Source organism: Mirounga leonina, unplaced genomic scaffold (genome assembly GCF_011800145.1).
Source record: "Mirounga leonina isolate KUSES-001 unplaced genomic scaffold, KU_Mleo_1.0 Mir_169, whole genome shotgun sequence".
NCBI classification, from domain to species: domain Eukaryota; kingdom Metazoa; phylum Chordata; class Mammalia; order Carnivora; family Phocidae; genus Mirounga; species Mirounga leonina.
Window position 1 is genome coordinate 6834395 of NW_023270431.1, and position 15556 is coordinate 6849950.

The window sequence follows — 15556 nt, forward strand, 5'->3', positions numbered from 1 at the left end:
TGGCCTACAGGCAGCAACAGAGAACTGAGCTTGTCAGCCCTGAGAAGTTATAAATTCATTGAATGTAAGCAGTTATATTGTCAGCAAAAAAATAAACAAACAAAACTAACTGGTGAGAATTGTCAGGGAACACTGCTGTTTCTGTAGAAGTGTGCATTTGAAAGAAAGAGAAATGTTTTAAAGATGTTTTGAAGTCTTGTCTTTTGAAATAAAGATCACTGTTCAAGAGATAATAGATTCATTGATTATCATAGAAATATTAGAATGTCCATTTAGAGCACAAATGCATTTCATAAACTCTATTTTGTAAAATGAAATTATCTTTTTCTCTTCAGCTGCACATTGAAACCCTGTTTTCTAAATTCTAAATGACTATCATAAATTATTCAATTTTATTTTTATGAAGTCAGTATTACAAAACATGAAAAATAAAAGCTATGCCATGAAACCTATATTTTCCAACATTGTCAAACAAATGGACCAAACCAACAGAATAAGTCCCAACAATTATTTTCTGCCAGGTAAGATGTTTCACAAGGACACAATCATCTCTAAATGACATTTATTTAATTCTACATGATGTTATAGAATATGCTATGGCTATATGTCAGTCTACCTGCATGATTTTAAGCTGATGTAGATTTTAAGAGACATATTTAATCCATAACCACATACTCAAGAATTAATACTAACAGCATGATATTATGCTTAACATTGTATCATTAAATACAGGCATGGGTAAATGTATTTTTTTCTAAAATTTTATCAACTACACTTAGTCAAGATCTAATGGTAACCATTAGCAATCATGTCACTCTTTCCTTTTATTCACATGCTCTTGTAACATGGCCTTTTTATAGTTATTTTGACTTATTTTCCTGATGCTTGGGCAATAACTCCAGTTATACCCAGGCATATTTCATGGGTGACTGTATTTAATTAAAGACCTCTTTAATTTTAAAATTTACATTCTGGAGTATAACTCTTCTTTATTCAATAAATTATCACATCTTTTCTATTTTATCTCTAGAATATCTCCAATTTGTTTGTCTTTCTCCCTACACACAGCACCGTTGAAATTCAGGCTCTTAGATCTCTGGCATAAAATTCTGGGGCACATTTCTTATCTATTTCCTTGACTCTAGAATATTTACTTCCCTAATTTTTCCCAAAACTGAAAATTACCTCCATAACTTTAAGTGTAACCATTCACTTTCTGTGTAAAAATCACTCAACAACTCTGAATGACTGCATGAGAAAGTAGATTCTTACCTAGACTTAAACTGTATTCCCAAATTGCCTTTCCCACCTAACTTTTAAAGATGCACTTTTTGAAGATGAACCTAGTCCACAAAATTTTATACCAAGCCCTTTTCCTCCTCCATGTGTTTCTCATCCTATACTCTGTATCTAAAGTTCATGGTTTCTGATTCTAGTTTCAGTAATCTTACACTTGTTGGCCCTACTGTCTGAGATATAGTCAAATGAGAATAGTGGTGTGGACTAGTTTACACCATTTTACCCTATTTTTAAATGTTGTAACTTATTCTGACCAGTTATTTTTTTTTAAGATTTATTTATTTACTTTAGAGAGTGAGCGTGCAAATGGGGGTAGGGGCAGAGAGAGAGAGAGAATCTCAAGCAGACTCCCTACTGATCATGGAGCCTGACACGGGGCTCAAATCCAGGACCCAGAGATCATTACCCCAGCTGAAATCAAGAGTTGGATATTCAACTGAATGAGCCAACCAGGTGCCTCTATTCTGACCAGTTATTCACCGTAGTCTTCCTATTCCCTCTTTGGGAGTACCATTAGTCTACACCTCTTGTAATTAGGTATGGCCATGTCATGAGTTCTGGCCATGGGAATGTGGACAGAAGTATGATTTCCAATTTTCCAATCTAACACATGTAATTTGACTTACAGTCCTCCGTGCTCACTGTCGATCTCCCTGCTGAGATGTAGAGTGCTGGTGAGGGGCCCTGAGATCCTAGGCAACAGCAGCCCCACTGGATGAACAAGAATAGAGTTTTCAATTATTGCCTAAAACAAAGCCTCCATATGAACTGCTATAAACCTAACACAAGTGCATAAATCTTTATTGAGTTGAGGCACTGAGATTTTTGTTACACCAGTTAGCTTGCCCTGAACTAAAAAAATGCCCAGCACCATATTTAGTAGATAGTGATGCTAAAGATGTACTAAACACATACGTTTCATTATTCCTCTACATGAACTCATGAATATTGCTGAAACAAACTCATGTAAAAATAGAACACATAAGCCCATTTTCTCACTTAGGCTCTGTCTGGATTTCTATCCATACCTATATATTTTTATGATAACCATCATTTTCTTAAAGGTCAAGGTATGCTTCTATTCTAGTATATGCAAACTTTCATATAGTTAATATACCCTTTTGTTATACAATTTAAAATTATATATTGATTTTATTTCTTTACTTGAACTGTATGTTATCATTTACATAGAAAGACTTTATAGCCAGAGTTTACATGGGTAGAGGTTTGACATCACAGTCTTCTCCCTTAACTTTGCAGTGCCTCGAATTCATCAACTTCAATACTTCAATATGATTTCTTCAACAACCATAGATTTGGTGAGGATTACAAGTACATGGAAGAAGATATATAAAGAACAGTCACTATTATGGAGATGAGTTATCAATGTGTGACAACTTCCTTTATTTTAACTATGTAACCAAGTGGCTATTCCCAGGTGAGGACATGAGCAAGTGATAGTGCTTTGATACAATAACAAACACTTTAGTTTTATCTTATGCATGTGAAATATTAATAATACAGCTGTATCATTAAATCCCAACTGGTATTAAACACTGTATTGATTACTTTAAAGGAGGATTATGTTTCAAAATAAAGCTTCAACCACATGTAAGCTGTTTTAGATTTGTCATGGAATCATTCTGATTTCAATTTCCTCATCTAATAATATGAGTATTTACACGGATACCCATAATTTGGAGCTACAGCTTTCAGATTACATGAAGTAATTTTATTTGGAACACATAATGCTGTGCCTGGCACACACCAAGTGCTCAGCAATTGTAGGTTCCCTACTGGTCCTCTTCACTGCAGCCTTTGGCTTGGCTGTCTAGGTCTCCTTTCCCAGGCAGTGCCCACTTCTTCCATATTCTCTGTCTCATATTTATCTCACAGCAGAATTCAAATTCTCCAAATACCATCTTTCCAACTAGTGTCACAGAACAAAGTTGGTCTATAAACATCTATGCACATGAGTTTATTTAATAATCACTAAATGTATTGATCTTTTATGTTAGTGTATGAGAGTTCTTGCTACTTACTAGCATAAAATTGTCTTTAAAGCCATTCTACGACTAAATTCCATAAATAACAAAACTACTAATAGCTATACAGCACTTTCTAAGTGCAAGGCACTATTCTAATTACTTTATATATACTGACATATTTAATTATACCCCAAATCCTATGAGATCAGAAAAAGGATCTCAGTTCCTCTAAAGAGCAAGTTTGAATTTCGGTTTTCAATAGCCTTTTTTTCCCCCAAAGACACTGGTTAAACATTCTGACTGTATGGAGTATTGATTAGTATAATTTTAAAACATCATTTTAAATATATCAATGAAATGGCCTGAAAGTAAGGCTATACCACGTCCCCAAATGAAATCAAACTTGCAATACTAGAAGATAAACACATGTGCCAAACAATTCTCAGCCTGAGGATTTCAGTTTTCACTGGAACTTGGATATATTAGATTTCTGTTGATTGACTGAATTGGGAAAGGAGAATAAAAGCTAGGGATGTACAAGCTGGGGAATCTAGTAGGACAATAGGGCGTAACACTGAGATTCTGGGGGATACATATTTAACGTGAGAATGAACGAGAGATTAATCCAGGTACATTAGAAGAAAACACAAAGACAATCTACCTCTATCTCCTGAACACTGAGTAAAGGAAAACATCTATCTATCTATCTATCTATCTATCTATCTATCTATCTATCTATCACCTATCTATCTATCATCTACCCCCTTTAGAATCATATCCCCATGTAGCCCTTCACACCCATTATTGCAGTAAATTCCTAAAAAACTTGAGATTCAAAACAAAGCACGAATTGAGAAATAAGACTGAGTAAGTTGTAGCAGGTGGAGGCCAAATTATCAGTTTACTGATAAAGGCTATATTTGAAGATTTAACTTTTATGTGAGCAAAGATTTGTTTTATACAACCAAATTGCCAGGATTTGTTTACTTATATTACGTACTCAGGACAAGCACAAACACACAAACACACACTCATACCTCATGTGGGAATTTTGCCAAGATTTATGGTCTGAATAACAGAAGAGAACCCCTGCTCCCAGGAGTTAGTTACTCCCTATAGGAAAAATGAAGAAACTGAGCGAAGAAAGTTCAATTTACTTCCTTAAATAGGGAATCAGATGACATTCAAAATACTCTGGACAGAAAGGGACAGAGAGAGGGTAGTCATCTCAAACTATTTGATCTCCTTTGTATGGAATGAAAAATCAGGAATAAAGAGACAAGGTCCCCTTACATTACTTAGTTATTTCCCTTTGAAGATATCTAGTTTATTGTCAAGTAGGAATGGAGCAATGCCATCTACCTATAGGACAATTTTGCTTCTACATTTATAAAGTCAAAAAGTGCATTAACTGGACTAAATCAAGGGCCTCTTTGTGCCTAAGACTGAAAACTCACTCATTTGTTCATTATGGAATACAAACTCACTCATTTTCGTAGAACTTTTAGAGAGAAATTAGATGTCACCTATTGCCTGCCATTGCAGATTCAAATCCAATGATGTTAATTTTCAAAAGAATTAAAGTCCAAAATAAAAGTATTTAACCCTTGTCAGTTATATTCTAAATACATTATAAAATTCATCCTTACCTATTCACTTCTTCTTTTGAATCTAAGTCAGAGGAGTTGATGCAAGAGCAGAGTGGGGTCTCAACAGTTACAGATAGAGAGCTCTCTTACAAGAATAGCAATCGTTTCTCAGGATCTCAGAAAAAGTGGCTATCCCGACGCAAAATCCCTAGTGAGTCTCATATTTAAGGACTGTAATGCGTTACTTAGACGCATGAAATTATTAACACCTAGATCTCCACACTCACATTTAGGAAACAAAACAGTCTCCAGGTTCTAGGGCAGATATCTCAGGGGAAATTATTTTTCTCAGAATCCAGTTCTAACCTTAATTGTTGTTTCACCAGCATGCTTTTTGTTTGTCTAGAATGTATGACCTAACCTGTACTTAAACTTACTTAATTAGGAGAAATCCTTCAGAAAATTTTGTCATTGTGCATTTACCAGAACTTGAGGAGGGGTTTGGGGTGGAAGGAAAGGGTATCTGTCTATGCTACACAATTTTTTCCTAAGCAAATGGTATTTGGTATACCATTGCTTCAAAATTTAGAAATTTGAAATGCAGGGCGCCTGGGTGGCTCAGGTGGTTAAGCGACTGCCTTCGGCTCAGGTCATGATCCTGGAGTCCCGGGATCGAGTTCCGCATCTAGCTCCCTGCTCGGCAGGGAGTCTGCTTCTCCCTCTGACCCTCCTCCCTCTCATGCTCTCTGTCTCTCATTCTCTCTCTCTCAAATAAATAAATAAAATCTTAAAAAAAAATGATAGAAATTTGAAATGCTGAAAGCTCCAGTCACTCGTTCTGTGTATTAAAATCTTTATATGTTCTCTTTGAGCTCTTCAATGTTTGCATTTTAATGTTGCTTTTGTGGTGAGCACTGCCTGGTGAATATGGCCATCATATCTTTTGTGCAAACACTTCTAGTCCTGTGCCACAGTTTCTTCCTAAGTATTTTAGAATTTTACATATGCATCAGCAATTTATGAGAGAGCTTGTTTCCCTAGAGCTTTGCCAGTAGAGTACGTCATCACAAATAGAATTTTTAAACAAAATAATTGATTAGACACGATCAGTTGAAAGTTTAGTTCTTTTATGAGTAAAGCTGGACATCCTTTTACATATTGAAGGGCCTTTTGTGTTTCTATTTTTCATGATCTATCTATTTCTAGTTTTTGTTCAATTATTATCAGATTTTTTCTTTTCAAATTTTAGAAACACTTTAGATTGTAACTGTTAGCCCTGTGTAACTTAAATTGAAAATACTTTTTCCCCTGTTTTTCATTTACTTTGTTATTGCTATTGTTATTATTACTGCCAAAAGGGGTTTTAAAATATATATTTATTAGGATATCATTTACATGGAATTAAATTAACTCTTTTTAGTGTAAAATTCTGTAGATTTTGATAAACTCAGACAGACATGTAACCACTATCACCACCAAGGTAGAGAAGAATTTCATCACCCCTTACATGGTCAAGGTCAAAATAACTTCTCTACATTTTAAGATCTGATAATGAATTCCACATTCTGGCCTGTCAAAATCTCACCAAATTTTATTTTCCACAAATAACACTTCTTTTTCTTTTTGCTGCTCATGTTCTCAACCCATGCACTGGAATATAGGTTTTTATGCTTTTGTTTTGGCTTTTGGTTTTTTTGAGGAGATATCACCTTTCAACAGTCTTGATACCCACTGGTTCATGTACTTGTCACCATCACGTCTCCAATTACATTTTATTCCTTTGAATCCCTCTGAAATCTGCCACAACTATGACCTTTGTGGAGATAAAGGGAATACATAAAACACAGTTTACTCTTGTGTGTCTTTTCTTCAAATTTCACATGCACGTTCTCTCTGATATGGACTTGTCAGCCCTTCACACATGAAAATAATAACTCTAGAAGGCAAGTCTGGAAAACACTTGCCCTCAAATGAGGTGGTATTTGAATGACTGACTTTTTTAGAATCTGGCCAAGCAAGAAGATGATTCACCTATGCATTTAGTGGATTTACTTACGGGTCTTGAAACCAATTCCGTGAATTATTAGCTTTTTCCCCTTCATTCCAGTGACGGTTTGTCTTCTAGAACCATCCATACCTGGCTGTGGGCCCACTTACCTAGTGTTGTGAGATGCACGTGCTAGCCAGAAGTCAAATAGTCACAGCAAAGTGTTCAGTGGCAACTGACATTAGAAATATGTAAGTACATATATATTTTTTACATATACAACTTGAATCATCAGAATCCAGAATTAATCTGTTGAAAATTATAATAGCAGTGTCGGGAGGCAAGAAAATAGCATTTCATTTTTCTAGATTTATGGTACGTATGGGTTCTGTTACATTTTTCAAATGTAATTTCTGGTGATTTGTTTCTCATTATAAATTAATCATTTTCCACAATTAAATTTGTATTTTAAATGTCATATTCATGTTCTTACAGGAAGAACCTCAAAACTATAATCTTTGTCCTCCCAAATCTGGATGTCCCCTTGTTATGATCTGAATGTTGTATCCCCCCAAAATTCATATGTGGTAATCATAACCCCCAAGGTGTTCTTATTAGAAGGTAGGGTATTTCGGGGGTGATTAGGTCATCAGGGTGGAACCCTCATGAATGGGATTAACATCCTTATAAACAAGAGTCCACAGAAATCACTTACCCCATCCACATGTGAAGACACAGCAAGAAGACAGCATCTCTGATATGAACCAGGAAGTGAACATTCAACAGACACAGAATCTGCCATCACCTTGATCTTGTAATTCCCAGCCTTTGAAACTGTAAAAAATGATTTTTGTTGTTTATAAGCCACCCAGTCTATGGTATTTTATTAAAGCAGCTTGAATGGATTAAATACTAATTGATCTAATATCCACATCTCTTCACATTTCCACCTGCCAGGAGGAGAGTCATCACCCATTTTTATTCTCTTGAGGGTTTCCTTTGCTATGATTTTTAAGTGACTTCTTTCCATGCTACTTTGTGTTCTATAACAATAATTTCAAAATCCTATGTAACACTTATTGTATCCTTCTTGGTACATTTCTTTCTCCTAATTGAGTTAGGTACCATTTTTTTAAAGATTTTATTTATTTATTTGAGAGAGAGAGAGCACGCATGTGCACAAATGGGGGGAGGGACAGAGGGTGAGAGACAAGCAGACTCCCCTCTGAACAGGGAGTCCAAGGACCCTGAGATCACGACCTAAGCTGAAGTCAGATGCTTAACAAACTGAGCCACCCACCTGTCCCAAGTTAGGTACCATTTTCATCACCATTTTACAGATTAGAAAACAAAGAATACAGAATTCAATCAATAACTAGGTCAAGTTTACAAGGTTAGTTGATGTCAAGTGTCTGTGTGTTTAATCACTGTGTTACCCTGGAAATGTTTAATCTCAAATACAAGTAATACAACTCCACGTTGTTGATTAACTATTAAATACCCTTAATGTTTGAATTATGCATGTAAGTCCTTTCTTCTTTTCCTCTTATACTTTTACCAATATCTCCTCAAAAATAAAATGAATAAGGAGCAAGATGGCGGAGGAGTAGGAGACCTGGATTTCGTCTCCTCTCAGGAATTCAGCTGGATAGGGATCAAACCATTCTGAACACCTACAAACTCAACAGGAGATCGAAGAAAAGAAGAGCAACAACTCTCTCATCAGAAAAGCGACCACTTTCTGGAAGGTAGGACATGCGGAGAAGTGAATCCGAGGAGATATTCGGGAGGATAGACGGCGGGGCAGGGGCCTCCGTCGGCCGCTTCTGGCAAGTGATAGAACCACGGAGCACAAAATCGGAACTTTTAAAAGTCTGCTCCGCCGAGGGACGTCACTCTGGTGGCTAAGCGGGGGGTGGAACCCTCCGGGACAGTGTGGTCTCAGGACCCTCGGGGTCACAGAAAGACCGGGGGTGCCTGAGTGTGGCCGAGCTCCCAGGTTTCGGAGCAGGGAAGCCGGCTGCAGAGGCGGAGCCCAGGCGCGGGCTCTCAGCTCGGGGTTGCCATAAACCGTGATCCGCGGCCCAGTCGGGCCCCTGCTCCTCCAGCAGGGACCCAACAAGCAGCAGATCTGGGGAGACTCACCTTCCTCCCCGGGGAGGAGCCGCGCGGGAGCGCACTGCGGGGATCTGCTGGGTTTGGAGACTCCACACGGGGTCGGGTGCCAGAGATGGAAACGCGCGGTCACAGGCCGGGTGAGCACGGAGTGCGGCCGGAGACCGGGGAGACGGGAGTGACTGACGGCTTTTCTCTGGGGGCGCACTGAGGAGCGGGGCCCTGAGTTCTCGGCTCCTCCGGGGCGGAGATTGGGAGGCCGCCATTTTCACTCTCCGCCTCCAAAGCTGTACGGAAAGCTCGCAGGGAACAAAAGCCCCGGAGAGCAAACCCCAGCAGATTACTTAGCCGGGAGGGGGCAAGGGCGGGGCAATTCCGCCTCCGGCAGAGACATTTGGAAACCACGGCAACAGGCCCCTCCCCAGAAGATCAGCGAGAACAGCCAGCCAAGACCAAGGTTACCGATCAATGAGGACGGCAGAACTCCAGCGCTAGGGGACTACTGCACATAGAATTCATGGCTTTTTTACCATGACTCTTTAGTCTTTTAAAGTTAATGTTTTTAACTGTCTTTTTGTCTTTTTATTTCTTTTTGAATTTTTCTTTTTCCCTTTTTCAACCAACATCTTATCAATCCCTTTTTAAAAAAAAAAAAAATTTTATTTTTCATTTTTAGAGTCACATTCTATCCCTTCATAGTAGTTACCCATATTTTTGGCTTGTATATATAAGTTGTTCTCTCTTTAAAATGTTGAGATAGTTTCTTCTAACAGATTAAAATATACCCTAAATCTCTAGTATATGGTGTTTTCTATTCCCCTGCCTGATCACATCATCTCCCTTTTTTTTTCTTTTTCTTTTTTCTTTTTTTAAATCCTCTTCTTTCTTTTTTCAAACAACTTCTTATCAGTTCCTTTTATAAAATTTTTTATAATTTCCATCTTTACAGTCATATTCCATCCCTTCATCATATTAACCCTTATTTTTGTACATATATAAGTTTTTCTTTCTTTAAAATTTTGGGAGGCACTTTCTTCTAAAAGACCAAAATACACCCCAAATCTAGTGTGTGGCACTGATCTATATACCAGCCTGATCATATTTGATCACATTCTGGTTTTTTTTGTTGTTGTTGTTGTTTTGTTTTGTTTGTTTTTGTTTTTATCTTTATCTTTTTCTTTTTTTTCTTTTTCTTTTTTCTCTCTTTCCCTTTCTTATCCCACTGCTTTAGGTCTTTTCTGATTTGTTTAGAGTATATTTTCTGGGGACGTGGTTACTCTGCTAGCATTTTGTTCTATCATTAATCTATTCTCCTCTGCACAAAATGACAAGATGGAAAAAATCACCTCAACAAAAAGAACAAGAGGTAGTACTGACTGCCAGGGACCTACTCAATACGGACATTAGTACGATGTCAGATCTAGAGTTCAGAATCATCACTTTAAAGATACTAGCTGGGCTTGAAAAAAATATGGAAGTTATTAGAGAAACCCTTTCTGGAGAAGTAAAAGAGCTAAAATCCAACCAAGTAGAAATCAAAAAGGCTATTAATGAGGTGCAATAAAAAATGGGGGCGCTAAGTGCTAGAATAAATGAGGCAGAAGAGAGAATCAGTAATATAGAAGATGAAATGATGGAAAATAAAGAAGCTGAGAAAAAGAGAGATAAACAACTACTGGATCACGAGGGCAGAATTCGAGAGATAAGCGATACCATAAGATGAAACAACATTAGAATAATTGGGATCCCAGAAGAAGAAGAAAGAGAGAGGGGGGCAGAAGGTATAATGGAGCAAATTATAGCAGAGAACTTCCCTAATTTGGGGAAAGAAACAGGCATGAAAATCCAGGAAGCACAGAGAACCCCTCTCAAAATCAATAAAAATAGGTCAACACCCCGACATCTAATAGTAAAACTTACGAGTCTCATAGACAAAGAGAAAATCCTGAAAGCAGCTCGGGAGAAGAGATATGTAACCTACAATGGTAGAAACATTAGATTGGCAACAGACCTATCCACAGAGACCTGGCAGGCCAGAAAGGACTGGCAGGATATATTCAGAGCACTAAATGAGAAAAATATGCAGCCAAGAATACTCTATCCAGCTAGGCTGTCATTGAAAATTGAAGGAGAGATAAAAAGCTTCCAGAACAAACAAAAACTAAAGGAATTTGCAAACACAAAACCAGCCCTACAGGAAATCTTGAAAGGGGTCCTCTAAGCAAAGAGAGAGCCTAAAAGCAACATAGACCAGAAAGGAACACAGACAATATACGGTAACAGTCACCTTACAGGCAATACAATGGCACTAAATTCCTATCTTTCAATAGTTACCCTGAATGTAAATGGCTAGCATTTTGTTCTCTCATTAATCTATTCTCCTCTGCACAAAATGACAAGACGGAAAAAATCACCTCAACAAAAAGAACAAGAGGTAGTACCAACTGCCAGGGACCTACTCAATACGGACATTAGTACAATGTCCAGTTGTACCAGGTAACTGGTCTTCCAGTTACCCTGAATGTAAATGCCCCAGTCAAAAGACACAGGCTATCAGACTGGATTAAAAAACAAGACCCATCGATATGCTGTCTGCAAGAGACTCATTTTAGAACCAAAGACACCCCCAGATTGAAAGTGAGGGGGTGGAAAACCATTTACCATGCTAATGGACACCAAAAGAAAGCTGGGGTGGCAATCCTTATATCAGACAAATTAGATTTTAAACCAAAGACTGTAATAAGAGATGAGGAAGGACACTATATCCTACTTAAAGGATCTATCCAACAAGAAGATCTAACAATTGTAAATATCTATGCCCCTAACATGGGAACAGCCAATTATATAAGGCAATTAATAACAAATGCAAAGAAACACATCGACAACAATACAATAATAGTGGGGGACTTTAACATCCCCCTCACTGAAATGGACAGATCATCTAAGCAAAAGATCAACAAGGAAATAAAGACTTTAAATGACACACTGGACCAAATGGACTTCACAGACATATTCAGAACATTCCACCCCAAAGCAACGGAATACACATTCTTCTCTAGTGCCCATGGAACATTCTCCAGAATAGATCACATCCTAGGTCATAAATCAGGTCTCAACCAGTACCAAAAGATTGGGATCATTCCCTGCCTATTTTCAGACCACAATGCTTTGAAACTAGAACTCAATCACAAGAGGAAAGTCGGAAAGAACTCAAATACATGGAGGCTAAAGAGCATCCTACTGAAGAATGAATGGGTCAACCAGGAAATTAAAGAAGAACTAAAAAAATACATGGAAACCAATGAAAATGAAAACACAACTGTTCATAATCTTTGGGATGCAGCAAAGGCAGTCCTAAGAGGAAAGTATATAGCAATACAAGCCTTTCTCAAGAAACAAGAAAGGTCTCAAGTACACAACCTAACCCTACACCTAAAGGAGCTGGAGAAAGAACAGCAAATAAAGCCTAAACACAGCAGGAGAAGAGAAATCATAAAGATCAGAGCAGAAATCAATGAAATAGAAACTAAAAGAACAGTAGAACAGATCAACGAAACTAGGAGCTGGTTCTTTGAAAGAATTAACAAGATTGATTAAACCCCTGGCCAGACTTACCAAAAAGAGAAGAGAAATGACCCAAATCAACAAAATCATGAATGAAAGAGGAGAGATCACAACCAACACCAAAGAAATACAAACAATTATAAGAACATATTATGAGCAACTCTATGCCAGCAAATTAGATAACCTGGAAGAGATGGATGCATTCCTAGAGATGTATCAACTACCAAAACTGAACCAGGATGAAATAGAAAACCTGAACAGACCTATAATCACTAAGGAAATTGAAGCAGTCATCAAAAATCTCCCAAAAAACAAAAGCCCAGGGCCAGATGGCTTCCCAGGGGAATTCTACCAAACATTTCAAGAAGAATTAATACCTATTCTTCTGAAACTGTTCCAAAAAATAGAAACGGAAGGAAAACTTCCAAACTCATTTTATGAGGCCAGCATTACCTTGATCCCCAAACCAGACAAAGACCCCATCAAAAAAGGAGAATTACAGACCAATTTCCCTGATGAACATGGATGCAAAAATTCTCACCAACCTACTAGCCAATAGGATCCAACAGTACATTAAAAGGATTATTCACCATGACCAAGTGGGATTTATCCCTGGGCTGCAAGGTTGGTTCAACATCCGCAAATCAATCAATGTGATACAATACATTAACAAAAGAAAGAACAAGAATCATATGATCCTCTCAATAGATGCAGAAAAATCTTTTGACAAAGTACAGCATCCTTTCTTGATCAAAACTCTTCAGAGTATAGGCATAGAGGGTACATACCTCAATATCATAAAAGCCATCTATGAAAAACCTACAGCGAATATCATTCTCAATGGGGAAAAACTGAGAGCTTTCCCCCTAAGGTCAGGAACGCGGCAGGGATGTCCACTATCACCACTGCTATTCAACATAGTATTGGAAGTCCTAGCCACAGCAATCAGACAACAAAAAGAAATCAAAGGCATCCAAATCGGCAAAGAAGAAATCAAATTCTCACTCTTTGCAGATGATATGATACTTTATGTGGAAAACCCAAAAGACTCCACCCCAAAACTGCTAGAACTCATATAGGAATTCAGTAAAGTGGCAGGATATAAAATCAATGCACAGAAGTCAGTGGCATTCCTATACACCAACAATAAGACAGAAGAAAGAGAAATTAAGGAGTCGATCCCATTTACAATTGCACCCAAAACCATAAGATACCTAGGAATAAATCTAACCAAAGAGACAAAGGATCTGTACTCAGAAAACTATAAAATACTCATGAAAGAAATTGAGGAAGACACAAAGAAATGGAAAAACGTTCCATGCTCATGGATTGGAAGAACAAATATTGTGAAGATGTCAATGCTACCTAGAGCAATCTACACATTCAATGCAATTCCCATCAAAATACCATCCACTTTTTTCAAAGAAATGGAACAAATAATCCTAAAATTTGTATGGAACCAGAAAAGACCCCGCATAGCCAGAGGAATGTTGAAAAAGAAAAGCAAAGCCAGCGGCATCACAATTCTGGACTTCCAGCTCTATTACAAAGCTGTCATCATCAAGACAGCATGGTACTGGCACAAAAACAGACACATAGATCAATGGAACAGAATAGAGAGCCCAGAAATGGACCCTCAACTCTATGGTCAACTCATCTTTGACAAAGCAGGAAAGAATGTCCAATGGAACAAAGACAGTCTCTTCAACAAATGGTGTTGGGAAAATTGGACAGCCACATGCAGAAGAATGAAACTGGACCATTTCCTTACACCACACACAAAAATAGACTCCAAATGGTTGAAAGACCTCAATGTGAGACAGGAGTCCATCAAAATCCTAAAGGAGAACACAGGCAGCAACCTCTTTGACCTCAGCTGAAGCAACTTCTTCCTAGAAACATCGCCAAAGGCAAGGGAAGCAAGGGCAAAAATGAACTATTGGGACTTCATCAAGATAAAAAGCTTTTGCAAAGCAAAGGAAACAGTCAACAAAACCAAAAGACAACCGACAGAATGGGAGAAGATATTTGCAAATGACATATCAGATAAAGGGCTAGTATCCAAAATCTATAAAGAACTCATCAAACTCAACACCCAAAGAACAAAGAATCCAATCAAGAAATGGGCAGAAGACAAGAACAGACATTTTTCCAAAGAAGACATCCAAATGGCCAACAGACACATGAAAAAGTGCTCAATATCGCTCAGCATCAGGGAAATCCAAATCAAAACCTCAATGAGATACCACCTCACACCAGTCAGAATGGCTAAAATTAACAAGTCAGGAAACGACAGATGTTGGCAGAGATGTGGAGAAAGGGGAACCCTCCTACACTGTTGGTGGGAATGCAAGCTGGTGCAGCTACTCTGGAAAACTGTATGGAGGTTCCTCAAAAAGTTGAAAATAGAGCTACCATATGATCCAGCAATTGCACTACTGGGTATTTACCCCAAAGATACAAAAGTAGGGATCCGAAGGGGTACGTGCACCCCGATGTTTATAGCAGCAATATCCACAATAGCCAAACTGTGGAAAGAGCCAAGATGTCCATCGACAGATGAATGGATAAAGAAGATGTGGTATATATATACAATGGAATATTATGCAGCCATCAAAAGGAATGAGATCTTGCCATTTGCAACGACGTGGATGGAACTGGAGGGTATTATGTTGAGTGAAATAAGTCAAACAGAGAAAGACATGTATCATATGATCTCACTGATATGAGGAATTCTTAATCGCAGGAAACAAATTGAGTGTTGTTGGAGTGGGGGGTGGGGTGGGAGGGATGGGGTGACTGGGTGATAGACACTGGGGAGGGTATGTGCTCTGGTAAGCGCTGTGAATTGTGCAAGACTGTTGAATCTCAGATCTGTACCTCTGAAACAAATAATGCAATATATGTTAAGAAGAAAAAAAGAAGAAGAAGAAGGTAGCGGGAGGGGAAGAATGAAGCGGGGGAAATCGGAGGGGTAGAGGAACCATGAGAGATGATGGACTCTGAAAAACAAA